Source organism: Stegostoma tigrinum, chromosome 5, assembly GCF_030684315.1.
Source record: "Stegostoma tigrinum isolate sSteTig4 chromosome 5, sSteTig4.hap1, whole genome shotgun sequence".
NCBI classification, from domain to species: Eukaryota; Metazoa; Chordata; class Chondrichthyes; order Orectolobiformes; family Stegostomatidae; genus Stegostoma; species Stegostoma tigrinum.
Genome location: NC_081358.1, coordinates 23,398,818 through 23,419,817, shown reverse-complemented (window position 1 = coordinate 23,419,817; position 21,000 = coordinate 23,398,818). Strand labels below are relative to the sequence as shown.

The 21,000-nt window shown below is 39.6% G+C and overlaps 1 long non-coding RNA gene across 1 annotated transcript; it reads left to right on the top strand.

Annotated features, from left to right (window-relative positions):
• Positions 1–2,448: 2,448 nt before the first annotated feature.
• Positions 2,449–20,063, top strand: LOC125452071 (uncharacterized). Its single transcript, XR_009445800.1, has 5 exons — positions 2,449–2,503; positions 8,404–8,582; positions 15,558–15,698; positions 18,094–18,160; positions 19,130–20,063. It is a non-coding gene; the product is annotated as an uncharacterized LOC125452071 (long non-coding RNA).
• The last annotated feature ends 937 nt before the right edge of the window (positions 20,064–21,000 follow it).

The window sequence follows — 21,000 nt, the reverse complement described above, 5'->3', positions numbered from 1 at the left end:
ATGGAGGACAGTGAGATTTATGTGTAGCATGCTAATATGCTAGCACATTTGGAGATCAATAAAGTAGTTGGGTCTCTTGAAGAGCATTAGTGTAGATAAGTCCCCAGGGCCCGATGGTATCCACCTCAGGTTACTGAGAGAAGAAAGAGACAGGGTTGCTGGGGCCTTGACTGAAATCTTTGTATCCTTGATAAACACTGGAGAGGTCCCAGAGGACTGAGGAGTAACTGACACTGTTCCTCTGTTCAAGAAGGGAAATAGGGATAATCCAGGAAACTATAGACCTGTGGGTTTTACATACATGGTTGGGAAGCTACTGGAGAAAATTGTTAGGATTTATACATATTTGGAAAAGCATGGCCTAATTAAGGATAGTCAGCATAGCTTTGTGCGGAACAGGTCATGTCTTACCAGGTTGATTGATCACCTTTGTCACCTCCTCAAGAAATTCAATGAGGATAGAGCAGTGGGTGTTATCTACATGGATTTTCGTAAGTCTTTGAACAAGTTCCCTCATTGTAGGCTCCTCCACATGATTAAGATGCATGTGACTTGGCTATGTGCATTCAGAATTAGCTTGCCCAAAGAAGGGAGAGTGTAGTGGTAGAGGGATGTTTCTCTGGCTGGAAGTCCGTGACTAGTGGTGTTCCACAGGGATTCATACTGGGACCTCTGCTGTTTGTGATATATATAAATGACTTGGATGAAAATGTAGTTAGTACCTTTGCAGATGATACAAAGATCAGTGGAGTTGTGGATAGTGTAGAAAGTTGTCAAAAGATATAGTGGGATATAGATCAGTTGCAGATAAGGGCGGAGAAACGGCAGATGGAGTTTAATCTGGGTAAGTGTAAGGTGCTGCACTTTGGGAGATTAAATGTTAATGAAAAGAATACAGATAATGGCAGGGCTCTGAACAGCATTAATGTACAGAGGGACACTAGCTTCAAGTCCATAGGTCCCCGAAAGCAGCCAAGCAAGTAGGTAGGGTGGCAAAGAAGGCATATGGCAAGCTTGCCTTTATCGGTAATGGAATTGAGTATGAGATGTAATGTTGCAGCTTTATAAGACTTTGGTTAGACCACACTCAGAGTATCATGTTCAGTTCTGGTCATTACACAACAGGAAAGATGCGAAGGCTTTCGAGAGCAGTTTACCAGGATGCTGCCTGGATTGGAGGGTATGAGTCATTAGGAGAGGCCCCAAAAACTTGTTTTTTTTTCTGGAGCAGTGGAAACTGAGCGGAGACTTGATGGAACTCTAGACAATCAGAGATGCATAGATAGGGTTGACGGTCAGAATCTTTCTCCCAGAGTTGTAATGTCGATTACTAGGGGCATGCATTTAAGGTCAGAGAGGGAAAGTTCAAACGGGATATGAGGGGCAAGTTTTTTTGCACAGGTCATAGTGACAGTTTGGAATGTGTTGCCAGGAGTGGTGGTGGAGGCAGATACAATAGGAACATCTAAGGGACTTTTAGATAAGCACATAAATATGCAAGGAATAGAGGGATATAGACAAAGGGCAGGCAGAGGGATTAGTTTAATTTGAAGTCATGTTTGGCATAACATTGCTGTGCTATATAGTCCTATGTTCTATGTTTTACCTCTGCTGGTGGCTGAATGCTACCAGCCTCAGATTAAGAACACCAGGAGGGGGAGGTCCTGATCTGTTGGGAGTAATAGCTGCTGGCCATGCACTCACACGAGGCCCAGGTTTCCAAAGGTAGTCGCAGAAGACGAAGGGAGGGCAGTGGAGTATCTTTCAACAGCAGTCCGCCCACCTCATGCCCCAGTGCTGTATCTCCAATTTCTTTGAATGAGACACCACTCTGCCTGCCTCCTTGCATGGGATTGGTGGGGGAATGAGGCCCTTAAGGGAGCATTAATTGCCCACATAATTATTTCAGTTGTGATCTGTGTGTGTCAGCCAAACATGACCCTTCCATCTCTCGTGAAGAGGCAACAGATTCTCTACACCATAACATCTCACCCATTTATATGCCCCACTTCCATACCTACCCCGTGCTGGGCAATAAAATCTGCCCGATTTAATTTCCAGGCACAAGATAAAGAAAATGCTCCCAGAATAACTTGAAATCCACTGTCAAAACATGTTAGTAGCCATACTGAGGTGAATTATTTTATATTTTTAACATCAAGCCCATAATACAAAGGAATACAATCACGTCTGTAAGAACGTAGGGATAATACTATAATTCAGAATTTTTTTTTCTTTAATTTCAATATAATATTGGCCCATTTCAATAAAACAAAGCACTTTCAGATCTGAATTCAGGTCATCTGTTTGAAGCAGTAATGTGAAATGATCATTACAGCACACCCTTGTGTGGTGGAACAATAAGATCCCTTTACTCCAGTTGGAATAAATACTCAATACATGCGCGTTTACACTTTAAAATGCACTGCACGCATATAGTAACCTTGGTAACAAACTGACAGCTGGAACATTTCACTTGGAGGAGGGGGGAGTTTCATAAAAGGTAACAACTTAAAGATTGTGAGACTTTGTATCGATTTTTAAAATATTGGTTCTCTAAAGCCTCCTCCTCGAGTACATGAGTTGTTTAACAACTGCTGGGCGTACTTAAATCCATGTATATTGTGTAATCTGATCTATTTGACTCCCTCCTACATTCTATCGATCTGCCTGTCTGGTTCTGTTTGCTGGAACAAGAGTGCTCGATATATTTTGTGTCTGGAAGTCTGTACTTTCAGGTGACATCATAAAATTGTTGTCACTTTGCCAACAGCATTTCTCATAAGGCCTACTCTTTGGTTCCTGTCCTATCATTTAAGCTTTTTGATACCAGTAGCTTTCAAAGATTTAGTATCCATTCCATCAGCAGATCTTTGTCTTCTAAGATCTAGAACAAAAGGTATTATCATCTGTTTCCATTCCCTGTGCTCACTGATCATCATTGGCTCCCAGTCCGAAACCACCTAGGTTTTAAAATTCTCATCCGTGCTTTTAAATCCTGCCATGGTCTCGCCATTCCATGGTCTCTGTAATTTCCACAAACTTCACAACCCTTCAGGAACATGGAGATCCTCCAAATTTTTCGCATATTGATCTTTTGAAAATCTGAAAGATAATGTGTCCAGGAATGTGTAGATTAGGTGGGCTATAGGAGAATGGATCTGGGTGGGATGCTGTGACAGTTGGTGTGAACTTGTTGGGCCGAAGGGCCTGTTTCCACACTGTATTATACTAAGAGATGTTGAGCTGGGACATTCTAAGGCCCAAAGCATTTTGTTGGAAACATACAAGAGGAAAGCCCCAGTTTTTGCACCTGCACAAAAAGCCAATTTAAGAAAAGCTTCGATCTATAACAACATAATTAAGCCATTCACCTGCATGAGCCTATTCTGCTTTTCAATAAATCCACGCCTAATCTGTAATAACTCTATCTGACTACTTGATTCCATACCTTTTATTATCCTTGCATAACATGAATCTACTGATTTCAATTTGTAAGTTCACACTGTCAATTTGTTACTTAGTTTTTCAAGTGGGGCCCTTACTATATTTTAGATTCAAATTTGTACAGGAAAGAAGCACAATGCTTGTTTCAGATGCAAGCTTTGACCCTTGTGGAAGATATAGAAAGTCACTGTTAACATTGGGGTTAACCAGACAATAAGACTGCGAAAAATATTGTGGCCATTACTGCCAGTTTAGCTTGGGGGATTGGGAAGAAGAAAAAATGTTATTCCAAGGTGTGTAGAAGTATCAACTAAAATGCTTGGTATCGCACTTCTCACTGTAGAGTGAAGATATTAATGTTCATCCAGTGAGAAACAAAACATTTCTATGTGCAAGACAAATGGATTTGTTAATTAATTGGTTCAATGCCTTCAATATTGAATAAACTAATTCGTTGCCACGAGAAGCCTTCAGCTAATTAAACCCTGAAGCCATCTGCTATTTAGATCACAGGTATCATTTGAATATTACAATCAATGCGACAAACAATTCAGATTCTTTCAAAAAAATTGCAATATCCTCCCAGTGTATTGTCTATTACTGCCATTCCAGTGATATAATTAGCTGCCACATTGAAATCTTGTGTTTGAAGGAGAAAGCCTCAGAGAGGACAAAGGGCTAAAAAAACATGATTTAGCAAAGTGTTTCTTCCAGTGAGATTTATATATGGTGGTTCCTCATGACCCATATTGAGTTTCTGTTCTTCAACTCAATAATTATACAACCAGCCTTTTTGATACCCATCTGTAGAATCTTATAGCTGGAGAAGTGCAGCTAGATGGGACTTTGTAACATCTTCAATGCTGGTGTCATGTTGAAGCCTGCCTGTGGGCCACTTGAGATGCTGCGAGCCAATAAGTTCCCTCACACTGTGATGTTTCAGTGTTATCGTCAAGGAATTGCTCCAGAAAGGCAAATTATCTTCCCCGCTTTGGGGATAGAGTGCCAGCAGATGCAGGGTAGGGCTATCCTATTTCCTGATTGGCAAAAGGAGGCCAGGCTACCAGATTCAGGCAGTCTGGGCCATTATAGAGGCAGTATCTCTGGTAAAACACATTACACAGTTAGCGAGTTTTGAGAAGATTTGTAGCTCAGGTTGAGTTTCTGGATGCCAGTTTGCTCGCTGAGTTGGAAGGTTAGTTTTCAGACGTTTTGTCACCATTCTAGGTAACATCATCAGTGAGCCTCCGATGAAGCGCTGGTGTTATGTCCACCATTATGACATAACACCAGCGCTTCATCAGAGGCTCACTGATGATGTTACCTAGAATGGTGACGAAACATCTGAAAACTAACCTTCCAGCTCAGCGAGCAAACTCACATCCAGACATTACACAGTGATTCAGGGAGATCTCACAGAGGCAAAGCTTTCACTTGAGCCCCTCACTCCAGCACTACCAACTGAGAGACCTTCTCTCAGTGGGGTTCCTTTACAGATCAGGCTTGGGAGCACAACCTTGTGAGTACATCGCTGACATCACTCCGCAATTGAGGACTGCCAGAGGCCTGGCACCTGCTTGGCCTGAGGATGATCCTCTAAGCTTGGCTGTGCATAACTTTGTCAAAATGCATGGACAGGCACAGGGACAGCAGGCATGTTTGTTAGAGGCAGCCAATAAGGTGGATCACAAACTAGAGGAGTCTATCAACATTTTGTGTGTGTGTGTGTGTGTCTGGCTCTCTGCATGGATGGGCTGGAGACCACCATGGAGACTTCTGTCCAGCCTGCTCAGTTTTTAGCTGGATACGTGCACATACCTGCACTCCATCACTGTAGCCATTGATGCTCATTATTATTAAAAAGGCAGAGGGCATGACATGGCACCTCAACCTCACTTCAGGTGCCTCTTCCTCAGGGAGAGAGGGTGGTGCCAGCAGGCATCCATACAAGGAGGAGCCACAAATAGGAGGTCCAGAAGCTTCTGCTCAGGATACCTCAGAGGTACATGGCCCCTGCCAAAGCTTTCAACTGTCCAAGCCAAGGAGGGAAATCAAATGAGGTTATTTACTTTAGTAGGAAGAATAGAGGCACAGGCTATTTTCTAAATAGGGAAAGGCTTCAGAAATCTGAAACACAAAGAGTTAGTTCAGGATTCTCTTAAGCTTAACATGCAGGTTCGAAAGGCAGTTAGAAAGACTAATGCACAGTTAGCAAGGATTCCAACGGAGCTCAAATACAAGAGCAGAGATGTACGGCTGAAGTTGTATAATATTGTGGTCAGACTGCATTTGGAATATTGTCAACAGTTTTCAGCCCTGGGTCCAGGGAAGATGTGCGAGATTTGGAGGGAGTCCAGAAGAGATTTCCAAGAATGGTCCTGGGGATGAAAGGCTTGTCATATGAGAAGCTGTTGAGGATTCTGGGTCTGTGTTTAATGGAGTTTGGAAGGATCGGGGGGGGGGTGGTGTGTGGTGGTGGATATGACTGAAACTAGCAAAATTCTAAGAGGTCCAGATAGATTGGACACGGAGAGGATATGTTCACTCGTGGGAGAGATTAGGATCCATGGGGCCTTGCTGTGTGTCATATATGTGAATGATCTTTACCATAGGCTGTATGGTCAAGACATTTGTGGATGACACAAGCACAGAAAATTGTGAGGTAATGTACTTAGCAAGGGCTAACATGACAATGGATTACACTATGAATGGTAGGAAAGCACTAAAGATCAGAAAAATCTTGGTGTGTTTATTCCCAAATCCCCGAAGGCAGCAGGGTAAGTAGATAAGGTGGTTAACGTGGCATTTGGGATAGTTGTTTTTATTAGCTGAAATATAGAATATAAGAGTATTGAACTTACACTGGAATTGTATGAAATGCTCGTTGACCACAACTGAGTACTACATGCTGTTCTGGTCACTTCATTAATGGAGAAAATTTAATTGCTCTAGGGAAGGAGAAGGAGCAATTTGCCAGGATCCTGCCTCTTAGAGGATCTAAGCTTTGGGGAAAGATTGGATAGGCTTGGAGCAGGGAAGCCTGAAAGGGGATGAAAAATAATAGGGCTGCTAATAGGGACTATTCGTAGCTGATAAGGGGCTGGTTATGGTCGCAGCCTAAGTGATGACAAGGCCTGGTTGTGTGGGGTTTGGGGTAAGGACATGGGAAAAGTTGCCTCAGGCCCTAAAATTGTTGAACTCGATTGCTGAATCTTGAAGGCTGCAGGGTACCCAAGTTGAAAATGATGTGCTGTACTTCCCGCTTGCGCTGGGCTTCACTGGATTAGTGTAGCAAGCCCAAGACAGAAGATATTGATCAGGCTCCAAGGTGGTGTGTTGAAATGGCAGGCAACTGGAAGCTCAGGGCCAATTTTGCAGACATAACGTAGGTGTTCTGCAAAGCCCAGTCTGCGTTTCATCTCTCCAGTGTAGAAAACGCAACATAACGAGCAGTGAATACAGAAGACTAGATTGAGTGAAGTACAGGTAGATCACTGCTTCATCTGGAAAGTGTATTCCTGGGGCCTTGGGTAATGAGGAGTGTGGACGTAAACAGGCAGGTGCTAGACCTTCTTCGAGTGCATAATGGGATGTGGGGATGTGTTGAGACTGAAGAAAGAGTGGACCAATATGTCACTGGGCCTGCAACGTTAACTCTGCCTTCTCCCCACTGATGCTGCCAGAGATGCTGAACTTTTCCAGCAATTTCTGAATTTGTTTCTGATTTCCAGCATCCACAGTTCTTGGGATTTTTAAGGTTGTGAGGGGACCTGATTGGGATACATAAGATTCTGAGTGGCACAGTTAGGGTGGTCCATTATCAAAGAGTCAATTACTAGAGGGTATAGATTTAAGGTAAGAGGTGGAAGGTGAGGGGGAAAGTTGTGGAGAATTTCTTTTCACCTAAAAGGTGGTTGGAATCTGAAACTTTCTGCATGAAAGTAAAATTGAAGCAGTACTGAAATATTCACTTGTATTACCATATCCTCCCAGACAATGGGCCAAGAGCTGGAAAGTGGCACTAGTGTAGTCAGACCTTTATTGACCAGCACAGACAGGTTGAACCAAATGGCCTTCTCTGTACTGTAAATGACAGTGCTCCTAAGAGTCTATCATGGAACCCACTTCTTGATAAATTTTAGCTGTTAATAAATGCACCTACTTATTTATTACAAGAATTAGGAAATTTTCTTTTCTTTGAATGAGGAAAGGAAGTTCTTCTCTACAGACCTTTCCATTCACTGTACAGTTGAGGGTGATGGGTTGTCTGTGAAAGTGGGAAGACCAATCTAGAACTGGTATACGAGGGAATACAACTTGCAATGGGAGTTGGGCACAAATCAGAGCACCATGAAAAAGTGGCCATAAAACGTAGGAACAGAACTAAGCCATTCGATCCATCATTCTCCTCTACCATTCAGTAAGATCATGGCCAATCTGATGATCCTCAATTCCGCTTTTCTATCTTTTTCCCATACCCCTAAGTCTTCTTTTGTTTAGAAATCTGTCTATCTCAGCCTTGAATATACTTAACAGCCCAGCTACAATGGCCCTCTGCAGTAAAGAATACCGCACCCTCTAAGAGAAGAAAAGTTTTTTCATCTTTAAATGGTTGACTCCTTACTCTGAGATTATGCTATCTGGCCCTAGTCATTTCAACCTGTAGTGGTGTTTATAAAGTGAATTCAAAGTCTACTGATTGTGACATTGGATTTGAAGCCATGTCCCTGGGTCTTTGCATTACTAGTCCATTGACATTAATTACTACACAATCACCTTCTCCTGAAGCTACAAAAATAGGGAGTTAGCCTCTCTAAGGATTGAACTCAGGACCTTCAGATTACAAGCCTGATGCACTATTCATCGTACTAAAATAGCAATTTATTTTGTTGAGAAAGTTGAGAAGGAAGGAACTTGAATTATTCACTTCACCCTGTACTGTTATTTCTGAGACAGGATGCAATAATTGCAGGCCCAGCCCGGATCACGTACTCCACCATTCATTCCAATTACTTGCTCACCCCATGCAAAGTTGAAGTCAAACAAAGGCCAGCAACAGGGTGTTGGAGGCAACATCATTGTGGAGTAGTTCACCCACTTGAGGCACAGGATCATTGTGGGATCTGGACCACAAGGTGAGTCATGGTATGAGTAGAGTTGCAGAATGAGGGCCCTGGAGGATGTGATGGGAAATCAAGAGCTGGGCAAGTCTCTCCCAGCCCTTTCCAATGTTGCATCCTTCGATCAGATGCTGAGAGTCTTTGAACTTGGATACAGTGCCAAAACCTGTGAGCAACCTGGACACAATTTGCTTTTCAGGATTTTTTCTGGACTGGGGCGGCATTGTGGCTCAGTGGTTCGCACTGCTGCCTCACAGTGCCGGGGACCTGGGTTTGATTCCACCCTCGGGTGACTGTCTGTGTGGAGTTTGCGCACTCTCCCCATGTTTGGGTGGGTTTCCTCCGGGTGGTCTGGTTTTCTGCCACAGTCCAAAGATGTGCAGGCTAGGTGGATTGGCCATGCTAAATTGCCCGTAGTGTTCAGGGGTGTGTAGATTGGGTGGTAGTGGGGACATGGGTCTGGGTGGGATGTTTTGAGGGTTGGTGTGGGCTTGTTGGGCCGAAGTGCCTGCTTCCAAATTGTAGGGATTCTATGATCAAATTGGAAATGTTGAGGCTATTTTCCTTAGAGAAGAGAAGGTTAAAAGTAGATTTGATTGAAGTATTCAAAATTAAGAGAGGTATTGATATTATATACAGGGAAAAACTATTGCCATTGTTGGGAGATTGAAAACTAGTGGATATCAACATGAGATGATTGACAAAAGAAACAACAATTACACTTCTATGCACCAGGTGATGAGGATCTGGAATGCACTGCCCAAGAGAGTGAAAGGGGCACATTAAACTGAAGCATTCAAAAGAGATCTGGAGAGTGAAAATTAATGAAGCTATATGGAGAAAAAAAACACACTGATGAATGGGACTCGGGGTGTTAGTCATGCCAAGAGCTGGAATGGACATGATAGGCCAATTTTTTTTTTATCCCTATGATCTGCTTGGGCTGTTATGTCTTGTGCCAATTAACAGCTTTATAAATCTATTATAGTTTCGCAATATTGCAAACATACATACACAAGTCTTTAACTACATAGAAAAATGTCCTGCCATTTAGATTACTGGGTGGCTGCAAAGGTAAGAGGTTTCTTTTATTAGAGGTACATAACTTTAGATTTTCTGACTAAATTAAATAAATCCTATATGGCACAATCCAGTCATTTAATTAAGACATTTTTCTGTGAAGTTTAGACACAAAAGCATGTATGATTTGTTAAAGCATATTTTTCACCTTTTTGTTCTCAAGTGTTAGTTCTTATTTGCCCAAGAATTTTTTTTTGCTTGTAATGGCCTTTTCAGGGTCATTATGGAGAAACATTTTTGCACCACCTTTTTGAATATTTGTCTTAATTATACAAGGAAACATAGGTTTCATAAAACCTTCAGTAATTGGTTAACATGGCTGCAAACTAGCAGTAAAACCCATATTGTAGTGATTGCTATTTAATTGTTATACAGGATGCTAGAAAGTGTTTTTGTCCCCATCAGATTCACATGAAGGAAACGTTTTTTTTGTTCATTTTGAAACTCACATGACATTGCTTTGTCCTGTAATAACTAGGCTGTCATCATGGACTCTGCTGCTCAAAATGCATTTCAGCATCAGTTTATATCCTCTTACCCAAAGGATTGATGTTCTAATTGAGATTATAACCCCTGACATGAAATGTGAACACTGAGAGCTGGTAACATAATTTCACAGTGTAATTCACCAAATTTAAATCCATTTCAGCAAGACAATTAAGACCCCAAATACAACAAATGGTTTGAAGTTCACAGGAATTTTCTCTCTGAATATTTTACACTGTTTCAGTGTCAAAGAAAAATAGCCTAAATGGACAGTAGTATTTTTTAGTTCATTTTCTCCTTTGTCTGATATGAAGACCTTTAATTTTCTGATTCATTGCACAAATGTGTAAGTAGTTCATGAAAGTGGTAATTTCAATGTTGTAATGAACTAGGGCACACCATCAGACTTTCATCCCACACCAGGTAGCATTTTGAACTTTAAGCCTAGCAGGGAGGTGACCTTTATCCTTATATACTCAGTCATTTTTATCAAGCCTCTCCAAAGGGACTCATCATATGCAGGGCTGTGTGAAGAAAAAGAAGAATATTGTCCTTATCACCTCCTTCCAGAAAGTGGCAGAGTAATAGGACTTTGTGAGTAAAAATGAAGTGCAGTCTGATGGCTGCTGATTAAAAATTGACTCTGCCACATCAAAGAAGAGTTGAAGGTGAAAATAATGATCACTTCCTTCTCCCTGGGACCTTGCATCATTTCTTTTATTCAACCTTGAAAGGTTCTTTCTGAATAAGATAATATCCCATGAGTCTATCCAGCTAGACAGTATAAAAATGTAGATCACTACAGCTGTTCTGTATGGAAAATAATATGCTACTTTGTTAATGACATGCTACTTTAAAGCTTTCACTGTGGATCCTAAATGCAATGAAATTAACTCTTGTCCAACAATGCAACGTGAAATTGAAGGCCAGCTTAATTACTGACTTTTGTTTAGTCAGAGATTTAATAAGCTGGCAGTCATAGCCAATAAATCCATTAATTTCTCAAAAACAAAATATTAAAGAGGGAAGCAGTTTTCTTAGATTAAAAGCTTTACCAAAAAGCAGAATTTTATTTCACACTTCTAGACATTGGTTGTAATTTAGGATGGCTTAATGACAAATGTTGCAGAGTGAGCTGTTAGACACTTGCGCTGTCATGTCATTATCACTTTGATTTGGTTGTGCTGTGGGCAGACATAATCACAACTATGCCCAAACTTGTCTGCTACAGTTTCGAGCCTAACAGCACTGTTCCACATTTTCAGTTAGCTATGTGCTGAAGAGTGTGTATTCATTTAATTATATCCTAGCATGTTGATTCCTGAGTACCAAAAGGCTCTGGACTATAGGTGATGATTAACTGCTCTGTCAGATAATTGCAAAACCGATTGCTTATGAAGTGCTACATTATCTTTTTGAACAGTATGATCATTAGCTCTTTAAGGAACAATAAATGCTGCAAGTGCAGTTTGAGCGGTTTTTCTTCCTTCCAAATATATCAAGGTATATAAGGTTATGTAAAAGCCATAGAAATTCTGAAGTTCAGACAGAATTTAAATATGATTATTTTGAAATAAAAAGGGTAATAAAATGTATTCACCACCCTTATTGTAAAATGCTTAATCAGGCAAAGACAGAAAAGCATTAGTCTGCCTGGAACACTTAACAGTTATACATCATATTCATATCTTGCTGATATCTCATACCCTTTGATATATTTATAAGCTTTAAGATTTACTTTTAATTTTCTAATTCTCCTCATTAGCAATGCAGTATAGAATAATTCATAATACAAATGCAATTTTCTTTTCATTGAATAACAACATTGATTCTGACTATGCAATGCTGGGGGTATAAAATATGTATGAAATTATGCAAATCTAATGGAAAAAGACTCCTGGCAAACTGTGTCCACCAGATTTCAGAAGATTTGCCAAATGGAAATAATAGGAGCATTCATTAGAATGTTTGGACATCTGGTTACTTTTCCTTTTAACATAAGAAACATATTTATGTTTCATTCAATTGGGAGAACTGGTACCAAAGCTGCCATTCCATTAGTGTCTAAAGGCACTGCACATTCTTTGTTAAAGTCTCAGTGATAATAGGAACTGTGGATGCTGGAGAATCCAAGACAACAAAGTGTGGAGCTGGATGAACACAGCAGGCTAAGCAGCATTTTAGGAGCACAAAAGCTGACGTTTCGAGCCTAGATTCTTCATCAGAAAAGACTTTTCTGTTGAAGGGTCTAGGCCCGAAATGTCAGCTTTTGTGCTCCTCAGATGCTGCTTGGTCTGCTGTGTTCATCCAGCTCCACACTTTGTTATAGAACATAGAACATAGAACATAGAACAGTACAGCACAGAACAGGCCCTTCAGCCCACAATGTTGTGCCGACCATTGATCCTCATGGATGCACCCTCAAATTTCTGTGACCATATGCATGTCCAGCAGTCTCTTAAATGACCCCAATGACCTTGCTTCCACAACTGCTGCTGGCAACGCATTCCATGCTCTCACAACTCTCTGCGTAAAGAACCTGCCTCTGACATCCCCTCTATACTTTCCACCAACCAGCTTAAAACTATGACCCCTCGTGCTAGCCATTTCTGCCCTGGGAAATAGTCTCTGGCTATCGACTCTATCTATGCCTCTCATTATCTTGTATACCTCAATTAGGTCCCCTCTCCTCCTCCTTTTCTCCAATGAAAAGAGACCGAGCTCAGTCAACCTCTCTTCATAAGATAAGCCCTCCAGTCCAGGCAGCATCCTGGTAAACCTCCTCTGAACCCTCTCCAAAGCATCCACATCTTTCCTATAATAGGGCGCCCAGAACTGGACGCAGTATTCCAAGTGCGGTCTAACCAAAGTTTTATAGAGCTGCAACAAGATCTCACGACTCTTAAACTCAATCCCCCTGTTAATGAAAGCCAAAACACCATATGCTTTCTTAACAACCCTGTCCACTTGGGTGGCCATTTTAAGGGATCTATGTATCTGCACACCAAGATCCCTCTGTTCCTCCACGCTGTTACCTTTGTTAAAGTCTGTCCTGTTTGATGTAGCTTCAGTTTATTGTTCATTCAAGGAATTCAGGAAAATGTCTAGCTCGTCATCATGTTACTTCACTTGCTTTAAAATTCAAGAGCTTGTTTTTAAAGCCGGATGGAAATTTGTCCCATACTTCCACCCAAGTGTTTGAATCAGGAGATGGCTGAGAGGTGGCCTAAGACAATATTCTTACTTCTGGTTTTACATAATCCGAGAATGAGCAAACACTTGACAAACATCTGGTTCCATTTAGGAAAAATGAAGTCAGAAACAGAATTATTATGAATTCATAATATGAAGAATTGTTGAAACAGTTGATGCATCTGCACAGCTGTGGTTGCCCGTTCACAGGCTAGATTCACATATAATGCTCTAAAAAAAATCAAATTTTAACCTGGTGCAACATTTTCTTCTGGACAACATTATTAATTTTGTGCCATATTGGATTGTATTCTATATCAATCCATTATAAATCTCATAATTGGTGCATTAGTGCTCTGATGAGGATATCCTACAAGTAGAACTAAGAAACACGTAACAGCTTCCAGAAAAAAACAGATAATTAAGAATATGGATTAAATATGCTTCTAAACAAAGTACAAGATATTCTAATATCCTTTAAGTTTTACAAACTTATTCATCTAGACTGAGTAGAATTAATCCTACAGCTCCCCCAAATGTATAATACAATTCCTGCTGAACTGAGCATTAATGTATCAGTTATTTCGGTTACAATCCTGTATTTGAAAATGTGAAGATTTTAAATACTTTGGAATAAATTTCAGCATTTTCCTGTTGGCCAGCGTTAAAATATTCCAAAAGAGGTCAAATAGAATATTCTGGAAGCGGTCAGCTCACATTTAGCATGTCCAAGACATCTGGAATTAAAAGTTGTGTTCATAACAAATTAAGTTGGTTTAAATTTAACTTTTGGAGTAGAAATGACATATGTAAAATGAATTGTGATAAAGACTGTCCAAATGAATTTTTATATAATTCTACATATATTCTGCAATATCAGTCTGAGGTCAGTAATTGTCCTGGGTTCCAGCCAGGTAGAGATAACACAGTGTGGAGCTGAAGGAGCACAGCAGGCCAGGCAGCATCAGAGGAGCCGGGTAGAGACCCTTCTGCAGAAATGGCAGGGAGTGAACTCTTTGTATTGTCTGGCTGGATCTGGAAATTTCCCAATCAAAAGAAAATTCTTTCCAGTGTTGTTGGACAATTTGCCTTCTAGGAATTAGAATTTAAATGTTTGGAAAGTGCATGTGGCTCTCCAAGACATTTTAATTCACCGTAAATAGACCTAAAAATTTTCAGGAGGTTGTAGGGACAATTTGTGTAATTTAGAACGTGCCTTGGCATTATTCTGGAGTTATACCCCATTTGGTATCAAATCTGAGATTACCTGATCCCAGGAGCCTCACTTCTTCTCAGTTTAGAATCTGACTGTAAATTTGTACAACAAGATTAATATTGCTGCATTTTACTTCAAAAACTTGTTTGTAACAGTCTATATATCAGAAGGAGAGATTTTGATAGATGTTTCCACTCTTCCAAAGAATTTTATCGTTAGATGTGTTTCCCATTGGTAAAAGAATGAAGAATAAAGTATATTTTCACAAGAAAAAGAAATATATATATACGATTTGGCTGCTTTCCTTCTTAATTCACAAAATAGTTTTCTGATTCAGAGTGTTGGAAACTATTGAAACAAATATTAATCACATATTACCATTGAATAGAGATAAATAATGTATGCATTATTAGGCACTTTGTTTTGCAAGCGAAGAATCATGTGTTATAGAGGAGTGCATTTCCTATCCTTCAGATGTTTGCTTTGCAGAGAGTTTCAGAGGTCTCTATTACCTCTAAGCCAGCACTTAAAACCTCTGGGATTATAAATATGTCAGTTGTTTCTTTGCTCAGAGCTCTCAGCATTCATTAATTACTCTTTAGCGTAAGCACTGAAAATTCATATCAAGTATTATTGTTCCAAGTTAACTAGCCTTGTCAAGAATTTACTTCATCATATATGTATATTTGCCAATCAGATATCATTAAACCATACATAAATACAGACAATATTCCTTTTGTGAGTTCACTCTCAGGAACTATTGTCCTCAATTCTTCAGGGTCATCTGCTTTATGAATGCAGATCAGGATTAGATCAATGAGAACATGTTAATGCACTTAATTACTGCTCATATTTTATGAGTATTCTTCATTTTAAATTGTACCATTTGCTTTGTTGCTTTGAAATATTACACGTTTTATATTATGTGACAATTGAAAACTGAATTCTCCACATTTTGTTAATATGTTTAACATGTGAAGAGCCGCTGAATGTCTTTCTCATTGAAAGTAAACTAGGCTTGTCCAAAACGTTGGTCAGATCTTCTGAAAAGGCAGTACCACTGTTGGATTGATGTTCTGCTCCTCATTGACTGCATGCCAATGTGTCACTGCATTTCTGAAAATGTCCTGTGATCCCAGTCTCTTCATAAGTGCAAGGTGAGTCTTCAATCTTAAGACTTCCTAAAGCATTGAGGGGAGGTATGCCTCAACTCTTTTATACAGCAATATGTCAATAGTAGCTAAGGTAGGTTTAAATGTCCAGTGTGAGTATAGAGAATGGCCAGGAGGGTAAGGTAGATAGATGGGGTGGAGGGTGGTAGCTGGAAGGACAGTTAGGGTAGCAGGCAGGCAGGTAGATAAATGAGCAGGAAGGAGATAGTTGCATCAATTGTGGGGGAATTGTTAGATCAGAGGTTATCAGCATCGGGTGAAACGTGTTTGTCAGGTGTAATGAAGTTGGATTGGGGGCGTTTTGGGTGGAAAGGGCTAGTCAGGTTAGGTTATTCTTGGGTAATAGGGTGTATTTGAGAGAGGTGTATATTAGGGCCTGACCAGATGGGAATTGTGGGGTTTTTGGTGGATAGTCTTGGGATCTGTGGGGGAGTCAGGTGATTGAGAGTTTGTCAGAGTGTCAGTGTGACTGCTTTGGGGGTCAGCTGTATATTCGCCCAGGAATCCAGACTAAATTCTTTAGTCCAACATTTCCTGGGTGATTATCCAAGTAAATAAATCATCACTTTCCCAATTATCTGACTCAAACTCAGGCTCAGAGATATTTCTGGAGGGTCCCATGAAACATGGGAATTGCCCAACAGAAGGTCAAACATCTTCCTCTTGGATCATCACTTTAGTTGCCAACAATCCAGCAACTGTAGGATCTGGGGATTTAATTCTTCAATATCAATCCTATTTATCAGAAAATGAAATGACATTGGTGGCCACAACTGGTTAGACAGCACCTAAAAGAATAACAAATGACTATATCCGGCTGTTACCTTGTATTTGACCTTTCATGAAAGCCAACAGCATAAGTTGAATTCTCACACCAGCTGAGGTTACTGTGAAGGACACTCCATTCCAACCTTTACCCTCACCCTGGGGTATGGTCACCCTCAGGTTAAACCACCTCCAGACATCTCTGTCTAATGAGAGAGCAGCTCTTTGGTCTGTTCAGATTACGGCAACTTTACTTTTGCATACTCTTCCCTTTAACCATAATTTTCTCTATGTATTTTTAACAGGCACTAGTGCCAATATTCTCTTCAGCCCGTCAAACGAATTGAGTTGAGATGAAAACAGAAAGTTTTGGAGAAACTCAGTAGACCTGGCAGTATCTGTGGCAAGAGAAACAGAGTTAATATTTTGAATCCAATGTCCCTTCTGCAAAAGTGATTGATTGATTGACTTGAGGAAGTTTGGTTCCTTTGCAATGATGACTTTGCATTGCAATAATTGGGTTGCAGGCATGATAAAGGACATTTTGACTTTGGACAGCAGTGTGAAACAAACAGTATTAGACCAGCGATAGCACAATGTGGAGCTAGAGGAACACAGTGGGCCAGGCAATATCAGAGGAACAGGAAAGCTGACATTTCAGGTCGGGAACCTTCTTCAGAAAAATCATCAGCTTTTCTGCTCCTCAGATGCTTCCTGGCCTACTGTGTTCCTCCAGGCCCACACTTCGTTATTTCTGATACCAGTATCTGCAGTTCTCACGACCTCAATATTAGACCAGCTTATTTTTGTGTATTTCTCTTGGAAATTGAAGGAATTGTGGATAAGTGGCTGATCCAATACTACTAATTTTATTTCCACCATCTAAACAAACAGTTGTAAGCAGTTGTAACATTGCAAGCTCTACGTGAGTGTAGAAAATGCACTAAATCAGATTAACAACTGCCTAACTTCAGTACCTGACATTTTGCATCATTAATTTGGTTATAATGAAGGAAAATAAAAATCCAGATCAGGGCATTTAGTCATAGCATGTTTACTTCAATATCATATGTTCATTTCCCAACAGGATTGTTTTGGGGTTGAACAAAACCATCTTGCTTACTACATAGAATCCTTACAAAAATGTGTGCCATACCATTTTCTGTACGGCATTTACAAAACAAACCTAACTCCTGCCAAATAAATTGTGTTGTTGATGAAGATATTGAAACATCTATGAAAATAAAGTAAGTTTGTGATCAGGAATGTTAAATGTTCATTATCTGAAAGAAAATATATGTTAATATGCTTATGTCATTCTTTTAATTATCATTATGTATTATTTTTATATCCAATTCCACATTATAGGTTCAAAAAATGTATTTTGTGAGGTTGATGTTGTGTTTTATCTTGGTTGTATTTTGAAATCATTGTAGTCCAGCCAGGATTTTTAAATCACATGGTTTTGCAGGAATCTACTGCTGTGGTATTAGTCTGTTCAGAATTGCAACACAGCATTCAAATTGAATTTTAACACAATGTACACCATACGTTTTCCCAGGCACAATTTTAATAAGGTATATGAATATTTGATCTTGTCTGTTTTGAATTACAGCCTCAGGTAGGCCAAGATGAAGGAATGCTTAATCGTTCAAGTATTAGATTTCCTTTATCCCCAACCAGTAAGTATTGTTGTCATTCCTCATATGTAAGAAATTCTGTAAACAGTTAACCACTGAATATTGGAAAAATAAAGTGTACCCAGCAATGCAAATAATATTTCCTAAGCTTTATACCCTAAAACTATGAATTGAAAGTTCTCATGTTGTCCTTTTTGAAATTATGCAAAAATGATGTGAGCATTTTTAAAGGGCTGATGCTGAAGAAAGTTGGCGATTGATATTCCATCTGCCTTACAGGTAGGTGAAGAAGTGCATAATCTAACATTTGATATTTATTGGCGGTGTTCGGCTGAGATGACAGTGAATAGACAGAATAAAGCAGTACCAGCGTTTGTTTTACAAAGTGTCCAGATCAGTTAAGTAATGCTTAATCCTATTAAAAATGTATTGGTTAGGGATTTGCTAACCTCTATGGATGAAATGATTTCACCAACTGTCCCCAGCTCATTAGTTATTCAGTATTATCTCAATTAGGCTTCAGGTGCAGGTTTATTAGCATGCAATGTTCTTTATAATACAGGAAATGTTTAGCTCTGGGAAGATAACTGTAAAGTGACTTAAGTTATTTTTTGTTTGAATAAAGTAACTCATCTTTCTGAAGCATGTGGAATTTTACTCTTGGATGCTACATTAATTCACATCAAAAGCTGATAATCAGAGAAGGAAACTAACTAGCCATCAACAAAAATATGTTGTTAATAAATGGAGGAGCAATTTTGATGTTTTCATATTAACTTTTAATTTTAGCATGGCAGATTTTAACGTGGCCAATTGCCCCACTAAGGCCATGATGAAAACAAACTATGGTCTGTGTGGCAAAAATGAAACGAGATCTATTGCAAAGAACTAGAATAAATCATTTTGTAGTGAATTCATTATAGTTCTACAGACAAGTAATGTTATATATGATGAAGTCCCACAAGCCTTAATACCATTATTAATGAGTAAATTTGATTTGCTTTTCTTCAGACAGGGACATTGGTAAAAGTATTGGAAGAATCTGCTCGTCAAATATTCTTCGATAAAGTCAACCTGAACCACGCAAACAAGTCGGTGGGACATTTTACCTGTACAATGGCCACTTTGCAGCACAGCACTTGCTCCACATTCCACTCATACGAGAGAGGAACGTAATTTATTCACCAGTGATTAATTTCCTTATGGTCTGATTCATGTAGTTTTTACGACTTTAAATATCAATTTACTTTATTTGTCACCAATAGCTATGTAGAAAAGATATTACAGTTGTCAATCTGACCACCCCAAGGATTCATTGTAAATTTGCTGTCTTCAAAAATGCCTGGATCTTATCCATTTCTGACAAAGATCACAGAGCTGATGTGAGATCCTGTCTCTGCTGCTGTGCTGCTTATATTAGACCCTTGCTTCTGGCAATCATGCCAATCATTTCAAACCACACAGCTTGTTCTTAGAATTCACCTGGCATACCATATATTGAAAGTGTACTGAAACCTGATCTCTCCAACATCTTGATTTAAAACTAGGTGTCATCCAGAGTTTCTGATTTGGAAGCCAGAAGTTTCTGACAATATATAGGTCTAAATCTTTGATTTATGCCCTTTGATTTTTTTCCCTACTGTAAGTTGGTATTCAACCTGACACAGAGACTGCAGATTTACAATAAACTTACTCTGGGGCATAAAATGTAAATTTTCCCTACTAGTTTATCACACATTAGACCAGAGTATTGTACACAAACTAAAGAAAAAGAGCATCAATGAATTGCATATGGAAATAAATAAGAGGTAAATTATGCACCAAAATAGACCAATAAAATGTTATGATGATCAATGCTGGATGCAAAATTGCAAAGTCAAACACTTGAAAAAGATCTAGGCCCGAAGTGTCAGCTTTCCTGCTCCTTTGATGCTGCTTGGCCTGCTGTGTTCATCCAGCTCTACACCTTGTTATCCTTGAAAAAGATAATTATCTTTGATGTATCAGTGAGTTAAATCTGTACCCTGTAGAAATTAACATTTTAAACGAATAAACAAACATTAACACAAAGCTCAATTCTTCTTTACTCAGAGTAGTAAGGGAATGGAACGCTTTGCCTGCAACGGTAGTAGATTCATCAACTTTAGGTACATTTAAGTCATCATTGGACAAGCATATGGACGTACATGGAATAGTGTAGGTTAGACGGGCTTGAGATCGGTATGACAGGTCGGCACAACATCGAGGACCGAAGGGCCTGTACTGTGCTGTAATGTTCTATGTTCTATGTTCTATTAAATGCCAAGATTTTCCTTTAATATGAGGGACGGGAAAATAGCTAGAAAAAAAAGTCTATTTTCTTGGGGAAGGAAACCTTAGTGGTTTATTTATCTATGAAACAAAAAACATTGGGAGTAAGCAGAAAAAGAAAAAAAAGCTTATTTGAAAAATACATATTTGTAAATATTTGTGGCTATGTCCCATTTGTTAAATATGCAAAATAACTCAAACCTAAACATATGAGCTCCAAAGTCTGGAGTCCAAGGACCAATTCCACTTCCTGGAAAAACCTTTCAAGTGTGTGGTCAGAGGTGTAGCTCTAGAATGGGATCATCCTCCACATAAGGACCATAGAACCCATGACCAGTGACATGGGATTTCTGAGGTGGACAATCATACTGGTTAGCGAGTGATCGTTGATGAGCTGGCAGGAACATAGATTTTGCAAAGAGGTGAATACATCAGTACGTTGTATGCAACTCCTTCAACCTCAAGAGTCAGGTTGTGTCCTGGACCCAGAACATGCGAACATGAGTGACATGTGATGAAGCAGCTAAGTTTTCTTTCCTTGTGTCCGGCCTTTATATGTCACCATTCCCTCA